The following is a 6,965-nucleotide window of genomic DNA, read 5'->3' as shown; positions in this document are numbered from 1 at the left end:
TTCCAGCGTACAAATATGGTCCAAATTTAAAATTCTATGGAGAGGTTTTATTTAAAATATTTTTTTGTAAAATTGTGATTTTTTTTAGACGTTTCTCCACATAATTTATGATAACTCAAAATGAGTTAGCTACTAACGAACAAAATAACACCCATCCAAAGCAAATCTATTTTTTAAATGTTAGGCCTAATGTATAAACATATAGATCTCACAATTACTGTAACAGTACAAAACATTTATTTAAAGAATTTTTATATTTTTGTTATGTTATCTTTTTTATTTTGTTTTTTATTTTTATATATTTTTTATTTTATATTTTTAATAAAAATAAAAAAAAAAATTAATTGAATTAAATAAATTTGTATGTTATATTTACAATAAGTTTTTAAAATAGTTATTTATTAAATTACGGCGTGTAGTATTTGTGTTGTTTGTAGCGACAACAGTCCTTGGTACATTATTAACGTAGTTTACAGCCGATTCCAAATTGTCAGGTAAAGATGGAAGCTTATTGTCCTTATTCAAGCAACATAGATTGTGCAGAACGCCAGTTGCAAGGATGAAATGATAAAATGGGAAACCTTCTTTTCCAAACGCCATAACTCCTTTCAACACAATTACGAGTTCGTATTTGAGACACATTGTACAGATTTTCTACGGGATTTTCAACGTGCAATAATGGTGTAACAATAAATTTTTTATTAGGGTATCCACTGTCAGCTACAATAAGGCCATCTCCAAACTCATTATTGCAGAATCTGGAATATATTCTTGAGTTTAATAAAATGTTTGAATCGTGTGCGGATCCAGGCCACCTGGCAACTATATCCTGTATTATTAAGTTAGCATCGCACATCGTTTGGACATTTATAGAAAAAAAGCCTTTTCGGTTTCTGTACTCAGCATCATCTCCTCCTAGTAAAACCAATTATTGTGAATATTATTTTAAGGTCTTATTCATTTTGATAGCAACTTACCTGGATATATTATTCTTACGTGAGTACAATCAAGTGCCGCAATTACGTGAGGAAATTTTGCAAACTCATAAAAATCTTGTTTAGTTAAAGTTGAAGGTCTATATAATGTGTAACATTAGCTACAACATTTGAAACCGTTGTCGTTGAGACACCAACCACATCGCCAATTGTTTTCAACATTCCACCAGTTGCGTAAATCCTTAAAGTTATCAGCAGCATATACTCTTCGCTAAGAGAATGATTCCTGAAAAAATATAGCCTTAAAAATGTGCATAATTGTTATTGTACAAAATTTGTTATAATTACCAGGTGGTTGGATTTCTTATGTGACTACCAATAAGCTCTAGAACACTGTATGCTGATAACTTCGACATACGAAATCTTTGATAAAAATCAGTGTCTCCAAAAATATTGAAGTGATTGGGTCGAGTACGTATTGTTCGTGTTCGCCGAACAATTGTTGACTTCAATATACCAGCTATTTCTGCGTCACACATGACTTCTTCGTCAGAATTCATGCTTACTTTTATAATTTATTTATACAAATAGCTTAATTTAAAACAAAAACTTTTTTAATCGCGGGAAGTTTTTTTATTTTTTTGTGCCAACAAATTATATGGTATGTACGTATTTACAAATATTACAAAAATAATGAAAAGCTTACAACATTTGTATAGACCAAACTAATTTTCATTTTTTTGTGAAGAAGTTATTTATTTTAATTTATTTTGTATATAAAACATGAAAAACACTATTTATTGCTATTATAATTGTTTTTTTCCAAAAAAGTAAGCTGTCAAAAACATATGGTAGTTTTATGAAACTTAAATAGAATTTAAATGGCCAACGTTGCACAGTGGTATGAGAATAAAAATAGATGGAAATAAATCTGTAACTTCTAAACCCTTACGCCAATTTGAATGAAATTTCACATGCGCAAAGAGGAAGTGTAGTCGAGTTTAAGTCTTGAATTTGGACCTCATGAGCCAGGGACCAGGGTTTCCCAAAGTAGGACACCTCGGGTATGTTCAATTTTTAAAATGATCCTATTTCTTCGTTTGTGTTCCGATTTAAAAAAAATTACACATATGGAATCTCCTAGTGGAGCACTACATAAAACCTCAATTATCTCTTATAGCTTAGGAGATATTCGCATTTGAAAATTTAATTTTCAACATTTTTACCCACCCTACTCCAGTTTTTTGGTGACCGCGGTTCCAAATATTCTCCGATTTTATCCATTTTTCTTTTATAGGATTAACAATTGATCTATATATCCAATAAAGAAAGAAGTGTTTAAAAATCGAGCTGAGTCCAAAGTTACATGCATTTGAATTTAAATAAATTAAGAAAAGGCGATTTTTCGCAATTTTTTTGGGAAAAAAGTACTTTTATTAGGGTGGGTCAATTTGTTCGGGCCCAAAAAACGTGGTAAAGCGTATAGCAAATTCGTAATCTACGGAAAATTCTATGAACTTTTTCAGAAGAAACCATGGTTCTAAAATCAAAATCGAGCTTCCGGTTTTTTACGAGAAGATTTGGAGCTCAAGACCTCTTTTGCTAGGAGACCTCGGGTATGTTAAATTTTAAAAATAATAATATTTTTTCGTTTGTGTTCCGATTTCAAAAAAATTACATATATATAGAATCTTCTCGTCGAGTACTACATATAACATCTCGTAGCTATATATTCTTTATACATCTTCTTAGAAATTTGTTTAGATAACTTAAAAAGAATAAAAGCACCTTTTTCCCAAAAAAAATAACAAAAAATCGCCTTTTTTAATTTTTTGAAATTTAAGCATAACTTTGGACTCAGTCATTATTTTTAATAAATTTTTTTTTTATGTTATATATACATTTCTTGTTAGTCATATAAATTAAAAATAGAGAAAATCGGAAAATATTTGAAACCGCGGTCATCAAAAAACTGGAGTAGGGTGGGTAAAAATGTTAAAAATGTATTATTCAAATGCCAATATTTCTTACGCTATAAGAGATAATTGATAGCTACGAGGTGTTATATGTAGTACTCGAGGAGATTCTATATATGTACACAAACGAAGAAATATTATTATTTTTAAAATTGAACATACCCGAGGTCTCCTAGCAAAAGAGGTCTTGAGCTCCAAATCTTCACGTAAAAAACCGGAAGCTCGATTTTGATTTTAGAACCATGGTTTCTTCTGGAAAAGTTCTTAGAATTTTCCGTAGATTAGGAATTTGCTATACGCTTAGAAGTCAAAAAAATTTACCCACCCTAACTTTTATTATTTTTAAGTTATCTAAAAAATTTCTAAGAGGATGTATAATGAATTTGTACTTTTTGAAAAGCTAACTTTACGCCAAATATTTTAAATATAAAAAACATTTATAATTTTTGATACCGACGGGATCAGGTCCATTCAAAAAATGCCTATTTTTTATGTAAAATTCAACATTAGGGCAAAAGTTCTCAAATCCCATACTCGATATCAAAATATAGTAACCTATTTTAGATGGCCCAATAAGTTCTTAATTATTTTGTAAAGGGTTCCGATAACCCCGCCCCTGGTATGGATATTGTAGCCAAAAAACGAAATTTGCTAAAAATCGCCTTTTTTTAATTTTTTTTAAATTCAAATGGATATAACTTTGGACTCAGCCATGATTTTTAAACACTTCTTTCTTTATTTGATATATAGATCTATTGTTAATCCTATAAAAATGGATAAAATCGGTGAATATTTGGAACCGCGGTGAATATTTGGAAATATTTTCAAATGTGAATATCTCCTAAGCTATAAGAGATAATTGATAGGAGGTTTTATGTAGTGCTCGACGAGGAGATTCTATATGTGTAATTTTTTTTAAATCGTAACACAAACGAAGAAATAGGATTATTTTAAAAATTGAACATACCCAAGGTGTCCTACTTTGGGAACCACTGGTACCGCTCCTGGTGGGCTCATGAGGTCCAAATTCAAAACATAAACTATACTATACTTCCTGTTTGTGCGTGTGAAATTTCATTCAAATCGGAGTAAGGGTTTAGAAGTTACAGATTTATTTCCCTCTTTTTTTATTCTTATACCACTGTGCGTTGGCCATTTAAGTATCATTTAAAAAATCACTGAGAAACTCATTTTCGTATTTAAATAGAACTTAAAAATAATTCATATTTAAATAAGAAGTCGAAAACTGGCTCTACGTAATACCAGAATTAACAAGCATAAGTTGCATTTTCCCCAACTGCGAAAATACAAAATATTTTTGCAACAATTCAAACATAAATTTTTTAAAATTAATAAATTACCCATCAAACGTCAACAGTGGCTGGATATATGTAAGGAATTGAATAAATAACTTCCAACACTACATAATATGTACATTTTAACGCTTTTTATAATGCTCACAAATAAAGGAAACTTCAAAAAACCTTATTTTTTAAAAAAAATTGATTGGAACTACCTTCTATATTTTGATCATGATTCATACAACATTCAGAAAACATATGTATTTAAAAATGTTGTAGGTGTTGTTCAAAATATTTATATTGAAATTATCAATAACATTTGTAAATTCAGACGACTTATAACTCATACGACGTCAGTTGTGAGTTGAACAATAGTGTTTTTTTGGCTTACCTACGCAAATACAATTTTTAATAATACAGTAGTTTCGACTTACCTGCCTTTCACTTAAGAGCATTTTGCATATAAGTGCACAAAACTTGTATTTTGTATATTTATTTACCAAACTCCATATAAATTAGTTAATTTAAGTGCATTGTTCATATCTGCACATTTAAGATAAGTGCATAATACTTTTGGAATCTATAGCTGGTATTCATGAAAAAAATTTCATTTAGCGACCTAATACCAAATTAAATCAAAACAAAATAAGAATTGACGTTATTTTTAGACGGAAAAATCACAAAGCTTCACATAAATTATTTGTCGTTAGCTGCTTTTTTGGGCAGTAAACTGTAAATGCACTTACCAGTATCAATGAGCAGGTAAGTGTATTAAGATTAACTGCATTTTTAACTTACCTGCACAAAATATCGTGCAAAGTTGGTTGTGCAGGTAAGTCAAAATTACTGTACATATTTAATAATTTTAAAAATTTATTATCAAAAAAATCAAAGCTAAAAAGTTATTAAAAAAATGTCAGTTGTTAATACAATATAATCGAATTAGGAAATAAATAAAAATAAATTTTTTACTTGTCTTCGCATCTAACTTTTATACAAAAACTTCAAAAAAAATCAAAAAAGTATTTTTAACCGTTCATAACTTTTTTATAATGATTCGAGTTTTATGATTGAAAATACAAATTATTAATTACAAAGCTATTATCGCAGTTGAAGCATAATTACTATTTTTAAATTTGTACCAGAATTTGAATATTTTATTTTTTTTTCAAAAGTCAGAAATGTTAAAACACTTATTTCTCATTATAAAATGCATATTTTTTTTAGCTTGTTTCGCTATTAATACTTAAGAGTATTTTAAACGGTGTTATGCGCATATTTTCTGTTATTTAGTTGCGTTATGAGAACAAATTTTAAATTTAACGAAAAACTAAACAAACAAATATGTTTATACATCTATGTATGGCTTAATCACGTAATAACATTATTTTGTAATAAACTATGAAAGGAAATTGTTTTGGTAAACTATTGCGGATATGAGCATTTGCAGTTTCAATAAGAACGACTAAAAAGCAAAGAAAAAAAAATCAATTTAAAAATCTATACCGCCTAGTTATTTAACACTTCCTTTATTTGTGCATATACCCTTCAACATGATGAGAAAAAAATATAAATATAAGTTTGTCATTTCGGTTGTTATTTCAACTAATAGGTATTATAAAGTATTTAAATTCTGGATCATTATAGGTAAGAAATTAAGAGGCTGAGTTAGAAGCTATCATTGCCACTAAAATAACATTTCAGCTCAACTACGGTTAATCGAACAAATCGTTAACTCTAAATAACTTTCCCGAAATAAGACAAAATACCGTTACCGCTAAAACACAATTATCGAAATAATCTAAACAACCTTTATAAGAATAGGTAGCCAACCTTGGTTATAAGTAATAAAACTGAATTTCAGAATTAAAAAACTAATTATGGTGAAATGTTAGCTACCATAGGGATATCATTTCATACGGGGTTGTCATAGAATCCAATCATTATCGGAATCGGTTTTGAAAACGACAGAAAAGTACATTGGTCTCGATATCTCATTTTGTTCCTATTATATGGCTTTGCGATAAACCATTATTGCTGAAATTTTTTTGCCGTTTTCGATTTTTCATGATTTTTTAAAACAAAAAAAATGTTATTTTCACGTAAAAAATATATTTTTTGCTTCTATTTGTTATTATACTCCGAAACTACTGAGCTGATTAAAACACAATATATAAAGGTTAAGGTTATGTAAATATCAATTTTTTAAGTTTATTTTATTAATATCGGAATAACCCTTTTTTAGTTATCATTAATTATGTGGAGAAACTTCTAAAACATTTATAATTTTACTTACTCTTTCTAAAAAAAAACCTCACCAAACAAAACCAACAATATAATAGGTGTGTTCGCTTACTTTCCAGTAAAAAAATATCCAGTAATCAGCGTTGCCGCTTTGGTCCAATTGGACCAAAAGTGGTAGATTTATTTACAAGTACAACGATTGGTATATATTAATATTTTTAAAATTTATAGCTTTTAAATTTAAAGATAACAAATAAAAAACATGTGTGAAATAAAATAACGCCGTTAAATGTATAACATCTTTGCATTTATATGAAAAACATCAAAATCATAGTGTCAGTGCAAATTAAATGTAAACAAACACTTGTATTTCTTAAACAAAAGGCCGCAAAAAAGGTTTTTTTTTTACAATTTTATTTAATAGTTAAAATATGTAGTATTTTTAGATATCTTTCAAAAACTCCAAGACTGGCAATTGATGCTGATGGAGAAAACCAAACATCAAACGG

The 6,965-nt window shown here is 28.5% G+C and overlaps 1 pseudogene; it reads right to left on the bottom strand.

Moving 5' to 3' along the window:
• Positions 1 to 517: 517 nt before the first annotated feature.
• LOC135958544 (putative nuclease HARBI1) lies at positions 518 to 1,575 on the bottom strand (annotated as a pseudogene).
• Positions 1,576 to 6,965: the final 5,390 nt, after the last annotated feature.

The sequence above is a fragment of the Calliphora vicina genome, chromosome 4 (assembly GCF_958450345.1).
Source record: "Calliphora vicina chromosome 4, idCalVici1.1, whole genome shotgun sequence".
NCBI classification, from domain to species: Eukaryota; Metazoa; Arthropoda; class Insecta; order Diptera; family Calliphoridae; genus Calliphora; species Calliphora vicina.
This window is presented reverse-complemented; position numbering and strand designations above follow the sequence as displayed.